The sequence below is a fragment of the Cervus canadensis genome, chromosome 25, assembly GCF_019320065.1.
Source record: "Cervus canadensis isolate Bull #8, Minnesota chromosome 25, ASM1932006v1, whole genome shotgun sequence".
NCBI classification, from domain to species: Eukaryota; Metazoa; Chordata; class Mammalia; order Artiodactyla; family Cervidae; genus Cervus; species Cervus canadensis.
The window spans coordinates 24442395-24460853 of NC_057410.1; positions in this window are offsets into that span (position 1 = coordinate 24442395).

Below are 18459 nucleotides of genomic sequence, written 5' to 3' on the forward strand. Positions count from 1 at the left end.
ACTAAAATCTGCCTGGGGATCTAGCTAAGACCATCCCAGCATGCACTCAGCCCACACTGGGATACTGCTTCAGCCACTCTTGCTCGGGCACTGCTCCCCACTAAAGGGGAGCCTACTACTGTCAACAACAGTGTGCACACTTGGAGGGAACAGAGCCAGTCCAGACCACGACCCTGCCTCTGACCAAGGCAGAGGCAGCCATCATCAGCTCACACATCCCTGCACACAATCTGAAGGGAGTAAGTCTAGCTTCCCTGTGGAGACCACCATCACAGGAACACATGTCCTGTGCATACCTGGGGACAGGGCCAGCTTGGTAGTGTCTCATCTTCCCCTCCAGCCTCTACCCATCCTCTAACCAAGGTGTGCACACCAGAGTGGGGGAGAAAGTGAATCAGCAGAGAAATAACTCAGTCCCAAGCCCTCAGGTACTGACCACGTCCCAAAATAGGTGACTGCCATTCCACTCAGGAGAAAGCCAATGACCTCAGGGTGTCGGCTCCAGAACAAACCTAATGAAGCAGATAAATAATTAACCTGGTAAAAGTTCAGAGCAATATAGTAAAAAAAAGAATTCTAACTGAATTGGGTAAAAGAATAGATGAACACAGTGAGAATTTTAACAAAGAAATGAAAAATATAAAAAGAACCAATGAGAGCTACAGAATTAAATACCTGAAATTAAAAAAAAAACTAGAAGGAATTAATATCAGATTAGGTAATACAGAAGAACACAGAGCAATCTGGAAGACAGAATAATGAAAATCACTGAATCAGAACAGGAAAAAGAAAAACAGATTTTTAAAAAATGAGAATAGTTGAAGGAAACTCTGGGACAACACCAAGTGTACTAACATTCACATTACATGGGTCCCAAAGAAAAAGAGATAAAGAGGTAGAAAATGTATTTGATGAAATTATGATTGAGTATTTACTGAACCTAAAGAAGGAAGCAAATATCCAGGTATAGGAATCACAGAGAGTCCCAAACCAGAGGAACCCAAACAGACCCACAACAAGACACTGCATAATTAAAATGGTAAAATGTTAAAAGATGAAGAAAAGATTCTATAGGCAACAAGAGAAAAAGAAAGAGTCACATACAAGGGAATTTCCATAAGGTTAAATTTTTCTGCAGAAGCTTTGCAGGACGAGAGTGGTGTGATATATTTAAAGTGTTGAGGGAAAAAATCTGCAACCTGGGCTACTTTACCCACAAGGTCAAGATTCAAAATTGAAGGAAGAGCTTCTTAGACAAGAAAAAACTAACAGTTCGTCAATACTAAATGGATCTTACAAGAAGAGTTAAAGGGAGGGTCTTCTTAAAGTGAAAACCAAAAGGCTACAACAAGAAATAAGAAATTATAGGAAGGGACAAATTCCACAGGTAAAGGCTAATATATACTAAAGGTTATGGATCACTTAAATAAGCTGGTACAAAGGTTCAAAGAAAAAAATTGTAAAATAAACTAAAGCTACAACACACAGTTGAGGGATATGAAGACATAAAAAATTACATCAAAAACACAAAATGTGGTAAGAGGAGTAAAAAATATAGAGCCATTAGAATGTGTCTGAACTTAAATAACTATCAGTTTATAGCAAGTAGATATAGATAAACATATATGAACCCCATGGTAACCACAACTCAAAAACCTATTAATACAATAGGTACACAAAAACTAAAGAGAGAGGAGGATAAGCATATCACTAAAAAAATCATCAAATCATAAGGGAAGAAATTAAAAGAAGAAAAAAGGAGAAGTTAGGAATTACAAAAACAAGCAGAAAACAAGCAAAATGGCAAGCAGCACATATCAACTAACAATCACTCTAAGTGTCAATGAACTAAATGCTCCAACTGAAAGACACAGCATGGCTAACTGGATTTAAAAAAATACCCATCTATGTACTTCTTACAAGAGACCCACTTTCTTTTTTTCCCCAATTATTTTTATTAGTTGGAGGCTAATTACTTTACAATATTGTAGTGGTTTTTGCCATACATTGACATGAATCAGCCATGGATTTACATGTGTTCCCCATCCTGACCCCCCCTCCCACCTCCCTCCCCATCCCATCCCTCTGGGTCATCCCAGTGCACCAGCCCCGAGCACCTGAAGAGACCCACTTTAGAGCTAAAGACACAGACAGAAAGTGATGGGATGGAAAAAGATACTCCATTGCTGGGGTAGCAATACTCATCAGGCAAAGTAGACTTTAAAACAAAGTCTATAATATGATACAAAGGAAGACATATAATAATAAAGAGAGGAATACAAAAAAATTAACAATATTCATAAACATATACGCACCTAATATCAGAGCATCTAAATATATAAAGTATTAATAGATGTAAAAGGGAAAATTCACAATGATATACTAATACTGAGAGGCTTTAATATCCCACTTCCATCAATGGACAGACAATTCAGACAGAAAAGCAACATGGAAACACTGAAATTCAATGATTCATTAGGCCAGGTGTATCTAACAGATATTTATATGACATTATATCCAAAAACAACAGAACACACATTCTTTTCAATTACACATTGAGCACATACTAGACCATAAAACAAGCCCCATCAAATTTAAGAGGATATAAAATATATCAAGCATCTTTTCCTACAGCAATGTATGCTACTATAAGTCAAATGCATGAAGAGAAATGGGAAAAAAACACAAACATGTGAAGACCAAACAACATATTAGTAAAAAACTGATTGGTCAATGAATAAATCAAAGAGAATATCAGAAAACTCTTTAAGACAAATGAAAATAAAAAGCACAACTTTCCCAAATTTATGGGATGCAGCAAAAGAAGTTCTAAGAGGGAAGTTTACAGTGATACAGGTATACCTCAAGAAACAAGAAAAATTTCAAATAAACAACCTAACTTACCTAAGTTACTTAGAAAAAGAATAACAAAGCCCAAAATCAGAAGGAAGGATATATTAAAGATCAGGTAGGCAATAAATAAAATAGAAACCCCAAAATAACAGAAAAGATCAATGACCCCAAGAGCTGGTTTTTTGAAAAGATAAAATTGATAAGGCTTTATCTAGGCTCATTAAGAAATAGAGGACCAAAATAAACAAAATAAGATATGAAAGAGGAGAAATAGCAACTGATACCACAGAGATATAATCATAAGAGAATCTATGAACAGCTATATGGCAGCAAACTGGACAACCTCAAGAAATGGATAAATTACTAGAAACACAATCTTCCAAGACTGAATCAGGAATAAATAATGTGAACAGAACAATCACTAGTAGTGAAATTGAATCACTAATCAAAAAACTTCTAACAAACAAAAAACCAGGACCAGATACCCTCACAGGAGAATTGTACCTAACATATGAAGAAATTAATACCTAATTTTCTCAAACTACTCCAAAAAAACTGAAGAGGAACACTTCCAAATTCATTTTATTAGGCCACCATAACAGTGATACCAGAAGCACATAAAGACTACATAAAAAGAATACTGCAGGCCAATACACCTAATGACTATAGATCCAATAATCCTCAATAAAATATTACCAAACCAAATTCAACAATAGGTAAAAAGGATTATATCATGATCAAGTGGGATTCATTCCAAGGATGGAAGGATGATTCATCCACAAATCAATCAATATGATATACCACACTAACAAAACAAAGGTAGAAATCAGATGATCATGTCAATAGATACAAAAAATGGCATTTGACAAAATCCAACACCCTGATGCTGGGAAAGGTTGAGGGCAGGAGGAAAAGGGGATGACAGAGGATGAGATGGTTGGATGGCATCACCGACACAATGGACATGGGTTTGGGTGGACTCTGGGAGTTGGTGATGGACAGGGAGGCCTGGCGTGCTGCAGTTCATGGGGTCTCAAAGAGTCGGACACGACTGACTGACTGAACTGAACACTCACTCATGATAAAAACTCTCAACAAAGAGTATATTGGGAACATATTTCAACAAAATAAAAGCCACTTATGACAAACCCACAGCTGACAGACTACTTGGTGGTGAAAAACTAAAAGCCTTTCCTCTAAAAGAAGGATCAAGGATGCTCACTGTTTCTATGTAACATAGTGTTAGAAGTTCTAGCTACAGCATCCAGATAAGAAAAAGAAACAAAAGGCATTCAGATTTGAAGGGAAGAAGCAAAAGTGTCACAGTTTACACCAAAAAATAGAGTCACATATATATATATATAAAACTCTAACGTCTTTGAAGAACGAATTCATAGGGCCTGGACTCCTTCTCAGGCCTGTCCGTGCTGGTCGTGCTCGGCTGCCTCTCCAGTGGACTCTGAACTCTCTGCTTAGTGCCTGTGGGAACGATAATGGAAGGATAAGACCCCCTCCAGACAGGGGAATCTTGAAGATCACATCCAGGTTACTCATCACCTAAGAGAAAACAGACACTAATCACCCCTGCCTCCGGACACTATCTATCAGAATGTAAGCACAGGCTTATCGGTTATTAACTATTTGGAATGTAACTGCGGGCTTATTGATTATTGACTGTTTGGACACGTACACATGGGGTAGGTGGTGGGTTTGGACACGTACACATGGGGTAGGTGGTGGGTTTGGACATGTACACATGGGGTAGGTGGTGGGTTTGGACACGTACACATGGGGTATAAAAGATTTTCACAAATGCTGGACGGGGTCCTTGGCTAAGAGGAGACTCTGCCTTGGGCCCGCCAGTGTAATAAACTGCACTCCACTATCTGCATTGTCCTTCTGAGTGAGTCTGTTTCCCGGAAAGCGTGGCTATAACATCTTCACCCCAAAACTATTAGAACTAATAAATGAATTCAGTAAAGCTGCAGGATGTAAGACTAATATACAGAAGCCTGTTACTTTTCTATATAGTAATAATGAACTATCAGAAACAAAGAGAAACAAGAAAACAATCCCATTTACAATTGCATCAAAAAGAATGAAATAGGGAATTTCCTGGTGGTACAGTGGTCAGAATTCACCTGTTAATGCAGGGGACACAGGTTCAGTCCCTGGTCCAGGGAGATCCCACACACCAAAGGGCGACTATGGCCACGCACCACAACTACCAAGACTGCACTCTGGAGCCTGTGAGTCACAGCTGCTGAGTCTGCATGCCACAGCTGCTGAAGACCAGATGCCAGGGAAGCCACTGAAATGAGAAGCCCACATACTGCAACTAGAGAGCAGACCCTGCACTCAACAACTAGAGAAAACCCACCTGCAGCAACAAAGAGTCTGTTCATTTCCACAAAGACCAAGCACAGCCAATAAATAAATGTATAAAATTTAATTTTTAAAAACAGAATTAAACTTAACCAAGGGATACACTAAATCAAGGAAGTAAAAGACCTATACTCTGAAAGCTAGAAGATACTGATGAAGGAAACTAAACATGATACAAATGGAAGGATACTCCACATTCATGAACTGAAAGAATTAGTATTGTTAAAATGCCCACAGTACTCAAAGCAATCTACAGAATTCACGCAAGCCCTATCAAAACACTCATGACAATTTTCACAGAACTATAACAAATAATCCTGAAATTTGTGTGGAATCATAACAGACCTCGATAGCAACTTCTGGAGAAAAATGAATAAAGCTGAAGGTACCCGGTTCCCTGAATACAGACTATATTACAAAGCTATATTAATTTAAAAAAAAACAGTATGGTCTTGGCAAAGATATATATGGATCAAACGAACAGAATACAGAGCCCATATATAAACACATATACATGTGGTCAGTTAATTTACAACAAATGAAGCCAAAATACACAATAGGGAAAAGACAAGCTTCTTCAGTAACTGGTGTTAGGAAAATTGGACAGCTACATGCAAGAGTATAAAATTAGAACATTTTCTCATACCACATAAAAAAATAAACATATATATACCTATGACTGACTCATGTTGATGTATGGCAGTTGTTCAGTCACTCAGGCGTGTCCAACTCTTTGAGACCCCATGAAGTGCAGCATGCCAGGCTTCCCTGTCCTTCACTATCTCCTGGAGTTTGCTCAAACTCATGTCCATTGAGTCGATGATGCTATCCAACCATCTCATCCTCTGTCATTTCCTTCTTCTCCAGCCCTCAATCTTTCCCAACATCAGGGTCTTTTCCAATGAGTCAGATTTCCCCATCAGGTGGCCAAAATATTGGAACCTCAGCTTCAGCATCAGTCCTTCCAATAAATATTCAGGGTTTATTTCCTTTAGGACTGACTCTCCAAGGGACTCTGAAGAGTCTCCTCCAGCACCACAGTTCGAAAGCATCAATTGTTAAGCACTCAGCCTTCTTTATGGTCCAACTCTCACATCCATACATGATGAGTAGAAAATCTGTAGCTCTGACTATACAGACCTTTCTATAGAGCTTCCAAGGTGGCTCAATGGTAAAGAATCTGCCTGCCAATGCAGGAGATGCAAAAGACGTGAGTTTGATCCCTGGGTTGGGAAGATCCCCTAGAGAAGGAAATGGCAACCCACTCCAGTATTCTTGCCTGGAAAATCCCATGGACAGAGGAGCCTGGCAGGCTACAGTCCATAGAGTCACAGAGTCAGACATGACTGAGTGACTAACACACACGGGGACCTTTGTAGGCAAACCAATGTCTCTGCTTTTGAATACACTGCCTAGGTTTATCACGGGTTTCCCAGGTGGTGCAAGTAGTAAACAACTTGCCTGCCAACGCAGGAGATGAAAGAGACACTGGTTCAATCTCTGGGTCAGGAGGGCCCCAGGAGAAGGGCCTTGCAATCCACTCCAGTATTCTTGCCTGGAGAATTCCACAGACAGAGAAGCCCTGGGTGGGCTACAGTCCATAGGGTCTCAAAGAGTTGACTGAAGGGACTTAACACACACTAGGTTTGTCACAGTTTTTCTTCCAAACAGAAAGCATCTTTTAATTTCACGGCTATAGTCACCATCTACAACGATTTTGGAGCCCAAGAAAATAAAGTCTGTCACTGTTTCCATTTTTTCCCATCTATTTGCCATGAAATGATGGGACAAGATGCCATGATCTTAATATTTTGAATGCTGAGCTTGAAGCCAGATTTTTCACTCTCCTCTTTCACTTTCATCAAGAGGCTCTTTAGTTTCTCTTCACTTCCTGCCATTAGGGTGATGTCATCTGCATATCTGAGGTTATTGATATTTCTCCCAGCAATCTTGATTCATCTAGTCCAACATTTAGCAAGATGTACTCTGCATAGAAGTTAAATAAGCAGGGTGACAATATACAGCCTTGACATACTCCTTTCCCAATTTGGAACCAGTCCATTGTTCCATGTCTGTTCTAACTATTGCTTCTTGACCTGCATATAGGTTTCTCAGGAGGCAGGTAAGGTGGTCTGGTATTCCCATCACTTTAAGAATTTTCCACAGTTTGCTGTGATCCACACAAAGGTTTTAGCACAGTCAATGAGTCTGACTTTGAAAGTCAGCAGAATTTAACTACAGAACTTCCACAGGACTGGGGAAACAGAGACTCTTGGCAGGCATAAAGAAAACCTTGTGCACACCAGGACCTAGGAGAAATGAGCAGTGACCCCACAAGAGACTGTGTCAGACTTGCCTGTGAGTGTTTGAGGGTCTCTGGTGGAGGCATGGGTCAACAGTGGCCTGCTGTGGGGTCAAGGGCACTGACAGCAGTCCTGGGAGGTGCAGCATGCTGGCACAGTCCTTTTGGAGGAGGTCACCAGTACTGCCATTACCCCCTACTGTTTGGCCTGAGGCCAAAGGGAACACATCCCCACCCATCAACAGAAAACCGGATTAAAGATTGACTGAGCTTGGTCTGCCCACCAGAGCAAGACCCAGTTCTCCCCACAGCCAGTCCTTCCCATCAGGAAGCTTGCACAAACCTCTCATCCTCATCCTTCAGAGGGCAGACAGAATGAAAACCACAATCACAGAAAACTAACCAAAATGATCACATGGATCACAGCTTTGTGTAACTTAATGAAACCATGAGCCATGCCATGTAGGACCACCCAAGACAGACAGGTCATGGTGGAGAGTTCTGACAAAATGTGGCCCACTGGAGAAGGGAATGGCAAACCACTTCAGCATTCATGCATTGATGTATGGCAGAGGCCAACACAATATTGTGAAGTGATTTTCCTTCATTTAAAAATAAGTAAGTCTGGGGAAAAAAAATAAACTGAAAATGGATTAAAGACCTAAATGTAAGACCAAAGATCATAAAAATTCTAGAAGAAAATACATGCAGTATGCTCTTTTACATAAAAACTAGCAGCATTATTAGAGTCTGTCTCCTCAGGGAGGGTAAACAAAAGCCAAGTACAAACAAATGGAATAAATGGGCCTAATTAAGTCAAAAGCTTTGCACATCAAAGGAAACCATGAACAAAACGAGAAGACAACCTACTGAATGGAGAAAAGATTTGCAAATGATATGTTTGATAAGAGGTTAATATCTGAAATATACAAAGAGCTCATACAACTCAAAATCAAAAAAGAAAACCCAATTAAAAAATAGGCAGAAGATCTGAATACACATTTTTTCAAAGAAGACATACATATTGCTAAGAGGCACATGAAACAATGCTCAACATACTATCCTTCAGGGAAATGCAAATCAAAACCAAAATGAGGTATCACCTCACATCTGTCAGAATGGCTATCATCAAAAAGACAACAAATAATAAATTTTGGCAAGGATGTGGAGAGAAGGGAATCCTCGTTTACTGCTGGTGGGGATGGAAATTGATAGAGTTACTACGGAAAAAAAGCATGACGGTTCCTAATAACGTTTAAACTAAACTAAAAACTACCACATTATCCAGAAATTCTACTCTTAGGTATACATCCAAAGAAAATGAAAACACTAATTTGAAAAGATACTTATACCCCAATGTTCACAGCAGCATTATTTACAATAGCAAAATATGGAAGCAATCAAAGTGTTCATCAACCAATGAATGGATAAAGAAAATGTGGTAGTGAGATACACACACAGACAGACACACTAGAATACTACTCAGTCATAAAAAGGCATGAAATTTGCCATTTGACACATGAATAAATCTGGAGGGTCCTAAGCTTAGTGAAGCAAATTAGAGAGACAAACACTGTATGCTTTTACTTATATGTGAAATCTAAAAAAGAAAAGAAAAAAATGAATGACTATAACAACAGAAACAGACTCATAGATATAAAGAACAAACTAGTTATCAGTGGGGAGAGGAGTGAGGGGAGGGGAAATATGGAAGAGGATTAAGAAGCACAAACAGTTCAGTTCAGTTGCTCAGTTGTGTCCAACACTTTTCGACCCCATGGACGGCAGCATGCCAGGCTTCCCTGTCCATCACCAACTCCCAGAGCTTGCTCAAACTCACGTCCATCGAGTCGGTGATGCCATACAACCATCACATCCTCTGTCATCCCCTCCTCCTCCTGCCTTCAATCTTTCCCAGCTTCCTGTAACCAGAGTATGGGAGCTTCAGCCTCAGTCCTTCCAATGAATATTCAGGACTGATTTCCTTTAGGTTTGATCTGCTTGCAGTCCAAGGGACTCTCAAAAGTCTTCTCCAACACCACAGATCAAAAGCATCAATTTAGCATCAGAAGCACAAATTACTACATATTAAATAAATAAGATACAAGAGTGTAATGTATAGCACACGGAATATAGCCAATTTTTTATAGTAACTTTAGATGGAATATAATCTATAAAACTATCAAATTACTATGTTGTACACCTGAAACTAACATTGTAAGTCAACTATACTTTAGTTAAAAACAAAGAAGAAAATCTGGAGTTGAGCATCAGCAGAAGCACATGAACATCCAGAACACAATTATGCAGAAAGAAACGAATAGCCTTGAAATTGTGTGCGGATTATAGGGAATACTCTTTCATAAAACGTATGAAAAAATACACACACACACACACATGCATGCACACAAAAAAAAACCTGGTTCTTTTTCTCAGGTTTAAAATATGTCATTTCTGGTCTATTTGAATAAGTTGCTTGACTTTCTACTACTCAGTTTTCCTATATATAGAATACTTAACAATCATAGTAACTACTTAGTGCACTTTTGCAACTCAGTTTAGTAATTTTTTGCATCATGATAATAACAAAAATAACTAACACTATTGTATCTTTACAATGCATCACATGCTATTTGAAGTCTTTCACGTTGTCTTATTTCTTCTCAAGATATTTCTAAATCATGTAAAGCTCTTAGTTTGAACTGCGGTGTTGGAGAAGACTCTTGAGAGTCCTTTGGACTGCAAGGAGATCTAACCAGATTTTCCTAAAGGAAATCAGTCCTGAATATTCATTGGAAGCACTGAGGCTGAAGCTGAAGCTCCAATACTTTGGCCACCTGATATGAAGAACTGACTCATTGGAAAAGACCCTGATGGTGGGAAGGGTTGAAGTGAGGAGGAGAAGGGGATGACAGAGGATGAGATGGTTGGATGGCATTACTGACTTGATGTGCATGAGTTTGAGCAAGCTCTGGGAGTTGGTGATGGACAGGGAAGCCTGGCGTGCTGCAGTCCATGGAGTCGCAAAGAGTCAACACGACTGAGCAACTGAACTGAACTGAAAGCTCTTAGTTAATACTATGTCAGGAGTTATACTCAATGAGGTCTGGAAAGCTTTCTGCTTATCTCAACCAAGTAGGAGAAACACATTTACTTAAGTAGTTCAGTCAACAACGACTGTTGTCCAGACACACTGTAACAAGATATAAACTTATATTAACAGCTATAATAGAATACAATAATTTATATTCTAACAGTGTGACAAGACTGTTGTGGGAGTTATAAGGAGGGAAAAATATCACTTCTATCAGATGCTCAGGATAATCACTAAGGAAAGATACTATTTGACTCTGCTTTAGATAAGCAAGTCTTAGGAAAAGAAGTAAAAGAAAAAATCTTCCAGGTAAAAGGTAAACAGAGAGAACATATAATGTTTAGATGAAGACCATGGACTTCGAAGTTAAACACAGTTGAACTAGAATACCTGCTCAGCTCCTCACCTGCCTTGTGACTTTGGGCATGCTATGTCTCTTTCTGCTGTTTTCTTGCCTAGAAAATGGATTTGATGATTGTAACCTATCATAGATTGGTTGTGAGGATTAAATGAGTTGTGAATTAAGCACATCGTCTAGCCCATTATGTTGATGTATATCCCTTTAAATCGCCATTCACTGTAAACAGTAAGGGATTCCCAGGTGGCACTAATGGCAAAGAACCTGCCTGCAAATGCAGGAGACATAGGAGACGGGGGTTCAATCACTGGGTCAGGAAGAACCCCTGGAAAAGGGCATGGCAACCCACTACAGTATTCTGGCCTGGAGAATCCCACAGACAGAGGAGTCTGGCAGGCTACAGTCCACAGGGTCGCAAAGAGTCTGACACAACTAAAGCAAATTAACATGCATGCACGTAAGCAATAAAGTGAAAGTAGTTCAGTCACGTCCGACTCTTTGCGACCCCATGGATTATATAGTCCATGGAATTCTCCAGGCCAGAATACTGGAGCGGGTAGCCTTTCCCTTCTCCAGGGGATCTTCCCAACCCAGGGATCCAACCAGGGTCCTCCTGCAATGCAGGCAGATTCTTTACCAAGTGAGCTATTAATTGCTTGATTTTAAAAATATATATTATCAAGCAGAACTAACCACATTAAACACATATATTGATTATAAGATGTGTCTTAATTTTATAAATATTAAAATATGAAAAATGTGCATCTCAAAATCAAGGAAAGTATATTATCATCATTATGAGGACCATTATGCAATAAATCTTTAATGTAATTCTGTGTATTTAGATATGATCCTATTGCTAAAATCATTCCATTCTTAGTGGTTTCTAGACATTTTGTAGTCCTTAAATCACAAATTATGGTTAATGTTCAGTTTTCTCATTCATGTGGTCTCTCTGTAAATGTTCTCAGCACACAGTGGACATTACAAAGATTATGGAGTTAGTATCTGACCAACTTGGGGGTGGTTGAGGGTGTGAGTTCCTCATCACACTCCCATCCTAGAGCTCAAAGGCATAAGCATTTGGCTCAATGTCAAATGAATGCCAAAAGAGCATTTTTGCCTGAACTTTATGGCTGACAGCTCACTTCTTCCGTGTGTCTGGCAGTCCTATAGAAGTAACCAGTACAGCAGTGATTACCAAACTTTTGCGAGCCTCTGAGTCATGTGTTAAAACCAATTGCTAAACCCCACCCCCAGAGTTTCTAATTCAGTAGATCCAGGGGCGGAGCCCAAGAACTTGACTTTCTAACAACTTCCTTGGCAATACCAACACGTCTGGTCTGAAGACTACTCTTTGAAAACTACCGATGTGGAGAAAATTGAGCCTCCAGAGCCTCAACCAGGGGCAATCTTTCTTTTGGGGGCCCTTGGCTCATCTAACTCTCACTCTAGTGGGATAGGTAAGTCTGCCTCAAGACCCAGAAGACTTGTGAGTCTCTCCAGCCCGCTGCTTGCTCTGATTTTAGCTCTGTTTTGTTTGGCATTCTCTGCATCCAAAATGACACTGACATATTGCCCTGGGAAGAAGTGACTCTGATCCCATTGAGCATTATTAACCAGAGGAAGAGATGACTGGGGAGGGAGACTGCCAGGTGTCCCAGCTGTTGTCACTACTAACTGCCCTTGTTGTCCCTGCAGGCTCCGGCAGCTTCTGCTGAGGGAAGCTGCTGAGGGAGGTCTGTGGAAACAGCTTATAGCCCACATATCACAGGAAGCTGCTGAGGGAAGTCTGTGGAAACAGCTCCCCAGCATCTGAACCCAGGAATTACAGTTTGAGGGTGAGAATGCAGCCTCCCTCATCAAGAGACTTCTGAAGAAATTGGCCAGATGCCCATTTTATCTTCAGCTTCCTCTCAGCAAAAGTACCAGAAATTTAAAACAAAAAAAAAAGAGGGAATGCTCCTGAGGCTTTCCTAAGGAGCTTCAGCCTGACCTGCCATAGCCAATTACATACACAAATTGCCTTGAGCCACACTCACTGCAATTGTTCAGAAGCTAGCTGGGAGAATATTCTGGATTTAGAAAATATCTGTTGACTGATACACAGAGGAATTAGAACTGTCAAGACCCTGACCCATAAACATTTAAAACATATAACTCAAATAATTAAATGTATATGGCATTTTATTTGGGGGGTGTTTGGTCAGAATAGACTTCTCTTCCTCGTAATTGTTCTCATACAATTTCTCCTGTTTTGTTGTTGTAACAGTCACTGCTTTGATGACCTTCATCCCTGATTAACTTTGTCATTTACTGCATGGTTCATCCAAGCATTACTGCTTCACTCTGGAACAGCAAGAGGCTTCCCAGGTGGCTCAGTGGTAAAGAATCTGCCTGCCAAAGGAGGAGATGCAGGTTCAATCCCTGGGACAGGAAGATCCCCTAGAGACAGAAATGGCAACCCACTCCAGTATTCTTGCCTGGGAAATCCCATGGACAGAGGAGTCTGGTTCATGAGGTCGAAAACAGTCAGACACAACTTAGTGACTAAATAACAACGGAACAGCTACTCAGGACTGGGACCATTCTCCTCCCTTATTCACTCCCAGTTCCCAACCTAGTGCTCAAAACACATGAGGTACTTAATAAACATTTTAAAAGTAATGAACTAATGTTAACATCAACTTCCTGATCTCTAGTCATTATTGTTTTATCCCTGATACCCTTTCCACAAGTGCACCTCAGTTGCTTTTTAAATTTTATACCATATGTAAAATAGATAGCCAAAGGGAATTTGCTGAATGACTCAGGGAACTCAAACCAGGACTCTGTAACAACCTAGGGGGGGTGGGATGGGGAGCGAGGTTCAAGAGGGAGGGGATATATGTAAACCTATGGTTGAGCGACTGAACTGACTGACTGATGGTTGATGCATGTGAATATTTGGCAGAAACCAACACAAATTCTGTAAAATATTTATCCTTAAATTAAAAAAATACATAATTTAGAAAGCTTCAAAAAGATCTCTATCCTGGTGATAACCGCTCTTTGTATTTCAGAAAGCAGACTGAGATGGCTCAGCATGGACGAACATACGCATATACTTCTAGTCTTCACCAAAACATGTAAATCTCTAATTAGGTTTAATTAGATTTTTAAACAGATACTAAGCACTTATTAGAGTTTTTCATATCTTTTGTCTTATTTCTACTGCTGTGCTTTTCAAAAGCATGTCCAAGTATACTGACATTTCCTACCCAGCAATTCTTTTCTTAAACCCTAATTCTTCTGTAAGCTGGCTTTCATCTACCCTTTTCTTCAGGAACTTCATACTGTTCATTCACCAAAATCTTATTCTTAGCTAATTTTAACTACCTCTTTGTGGGGTTGAATGGTGCCCTCCCCCCACCAAGAGATAAGTCCACTCAAAACGTGTAAATGTGAAAAAGGGTCTTTGCAAATGTAATTATGTTAAGTATCTCAAGATCAGCTCATGCTAGATTAGGGTGGGCTTTAAATGCAATGACAATTGTCCTTGGGAGAGAAGGGGAGAGACAGACATATCAGAGGAGAGAGTCATGAGAAGATGAAGGCAGAACTTGGAGTGATGCATCCATAAGCCAAGGAACTCCAGTGGTTGCTGGCAGCTGCCAAAAACTAAGAGAAAAGCATGGAACTGATCCTCCCATTGAGCCTCCAGAAGGAAGGAACTTTGCCAACACCTTAACTTCAGACTTCTGGGCTCCAGAACTTTGAGAAAATTTCTGTTTTATGCCATCAAGTTTGTGACAATTTATTACAGTAGCCCTAAGAAACTAATATATCATACAATGGAATACTAAATAGCAATTAAAATAAATGAAGTATTTTTCCAGCTTGAAATAAAATTCACATATAATACTGTGTACATGTAAGGTGTATAACATGAGGATTTTCTATATATATATATACACACACACACATTTTTATATATACACATACATACACACATATATAAAATGAAGAGATTGCCAAAATAAACCTAGGTAACATATCTTTCACCTTACATAGTCAACGTTTTTGTGTGTCTGGTGGCAAAATGCAAGATTCTTTTAGCAATTTTTAAGTATGTTGATACATACAATACAGTACTGCTGACTATAGCCATCATGCTGTAACATTAGATCTCCAGAATTTATTCATCTTGTAACTAGAAGTTTGCACTTTTGACCAGTATGACTGAAGCCCCTCACCCCCCAGCCCCTGACAACCACCATTATACTCTGTAACTTTGATTTTAGAATTTTAGATTCCACATATAAGTGAAATCACACAATCTCTGTTTGACTTAACTTCCTTTAGCATAATGCTCCTAAGGGTCATCCATGTGACCACAAAAGGCAGGATTCCTTTCTCTTTTATGGCCGAATAAGAAAGAATGAACTACTGAAGTAATAATGTTGAACGAAGTTCAAAATAAAATACTGAGTAAGAGTTCATGCAAAAGTTCATGTTTTGCATAAAACATGCAAAAAAAGTGCATGTTGTATAATTTTATTTACATAAAACTCTAGAAAATCCATACTATAAGGAGAGAAAGCATATCAATGGTTGCCTGAGGATGGAAAAGGTGAAGATGACAGAGAGGAGCATGATAAAGCATTACAAAGGGACATAAGGAAACTTTTTGAGTCATGGACATGTTCACTACCTGGATTTTTTTAAAATTTATTTTTAATTGGAGGATAATTGCTTCACAATGTTGCATTGGTTTCTGGAGTACGACAATGTGAATCAGTCATAAGTATACATATATCCCCTCCCTCTTAAGCCTCCCTCCCACCTTCCCACCCTCCATCCCCATCCAACCCCTCTAGGTCATCACAGGTGGCTTCTGATAATGATTTCATGGGTGTACAAATATGTCCAGATTTGCCAAATATGTGCTGTTTATTGTGTGTCAATTATAATTCAATAAATTTCTTTGAGAACTAAACTTTTTAATTTAATCTGAATTTAATCTTTGTGTGTGTGTATGAGAGAGATCACATGTATTAAACACTGACAACTTACTTACTTTTCTCCTTCTCACTCTTGGTGACCTCTGTTTGTAGGAGAAGGCAATATCATGGCAGAAGAAGGGTTCCTCTCCTCTGTGGGATACCCCTTGTATCCTTACCAATGGTTTCTATCCATTTCTTCGGGAGAAGTCTCCGTACTGCTGATTGGTTTATCATTCAACATACATTTGAGTTGCTTCTATATTCCAGACACGGTTCTTGGCATGGGAGATATAATCAATACTGAATAAGACAAAAGCTTTCGTGGTGCTTATGTTCTATGAGATGAAACATGCAGACAAACAAAACTAATAGGAATTTATATTAATATGGCAAGTAATAATTAAAATAAATGTAAATCACCAATAAAGAGCTAGTCAGTGGCAGCAACTGCTGCCCTAGATAGGAGACACAGAAAGACCTCTCTGAGGAAACATTTACACAGAGATCTGAAGTAACCAAGGTCACCAAACCCATGTTTGGGAGAAGAATGTTCTGGGAAGAAGGGACAGCAAGAACGGAAACCATGAGCCAGATGCGTGCTGGGCACAGTTGAGGAAAAGCAAGGAAGCCAGTGTGACTGGAACAGAATGAGCAAGATGGCGGTGTGCAGGAAATGATGTCTAAGGGGTAGGCCTGACTTGGAAGTTCTGTGTACTTTGTTCAAAGCATGATGCAAAGGGAATACGGGGTTTTGAGAAGAAAAGTTCTGTGATCTGTATGCCTTTAAAGATGATCATTTTGGCTGCTGCAGGAAAATAATGGACAAATTAAAAGGCTTTAGCAGTAGTCCAAAAGAGAAATTATATGGCTTCACCTGGATGAGAAGTGACCAGATTCAAGATACAGCCAATAGGATTTTCTGAAGTGAGACAGAAAAAGAGGGGACTTGATGATTCCAGGGTTTTTTAATTAAGCAACTGGATGAATGGTGGCAGCATAAAATGTGGTGGAGAGGAACAGGTTTTCAAGGTGGGCAGAATCAAGAATTCAGTTTTAGATGGTAAAAGATTTGGAGTGGTTAGAGAGAACTAGGAACTTGAGTTAGGCTATGGCATGTATCTGGCCATAAAAGACTAAAAGTTCCTGTATGTGGAGTCACAAACAGGGAGGCAGGTCATGATGGGAATGGCCCCAGTGGCCTCTGAGAGGGAGGGAGAGAGTAATCTCTAATCAGAGCTTCTTCTGGTGACCAATCTTTTAAGTAGTTAATAATAGTAAGAAGGTGGTATTCAGGGAGAGCCTATGGTGTTCTTGGTGTGTCTCATTAGTAGCATTTAAAGCTCTAAAATCTCTCTTCAAAGCTAGGGGTAGGCAGTATAACAGATATTCCCTAAATACTGCTGAAGACAGGTAGGGGCAAGCAATGTCCATGTCTTTATCCATGAACCTACAATGGTCTTTTGCTACAGGGCTCACACACTGTGAGTCCTCTTCATATGTCAGACCTCTCCTCCTCCACTCTGTAATTTCTGCCTGAGGGATAGTCTGGATCTTTTCTGCCTGAGGGATAGCCTGGGCAGGCTGTGGGGAACTGGAAGGTACCATGTTAGGCCCTGTCTGCCTAAATACACACCACACCATAAGTCCCATTTTATCACAATCTCCTCCTGTTGGCACAGCACCCTCTCTGAGTCTGTTCTTCCTAGGGTTCCAGTTGCAGGGAAGAAGTAGGTCCTTGGTCCCTTCTGTTCTCAGATTTCTATACATATTGGGAGATTTCACATGTGTGTGTATGCATATGCAATTGTATCTGCCTCTTTGTGACCCCATGAACTGTAACCCACCAGGTTCCTCTGTCCATGGAACTTTCCAGGCAAAAATACTAGAGTGGATTGCCATTTCCTTCTCCAGGGGATCTTCCCAACCCACAGATCGAATCCACGTCTCTTGCATCTCCTGCACTGGCGGGCAGATTCTCTACCACTGCGCCACCTGGGAAGCCCTGATTTACGTATATGATCACCAAATAGTAACAGGTTCCTCTCAGAGCTGCACATCTACATCTAACTTTTCTCTAATACTCATTTCCTGCCTTCTTTTTAGCACTATTATACCTATTTTTAATATCTATAGATGAAAACTATTTTTTTCTGCAGAGAACAGTTTTCATCCCTTCTAAAACTTTACAGCCACAATAATTCAACAATCTTTGCTGCTCTTTCAAGTCAAAGACTTTTGGAATTCAAAACAAAACCATTTCTCTCAAGGTGCTGTGCTATGCTCAGTTGTGTCCAACTCTTTGCGACCCTATGGACTGGAGCCCACCAGGTTTCTCTGTCCATGGGATTCTCCAGGCAAGAATACTGGAATAGGTTGCCTTGTCCTACTTCAGGGGTTCTTTCTGACCCAGGGATTGAAGCCAGGTCACCTGCATTGCAGGCGATTTCTTTACGTGTGAGTCACCAGGACCTAACTTCTGAAA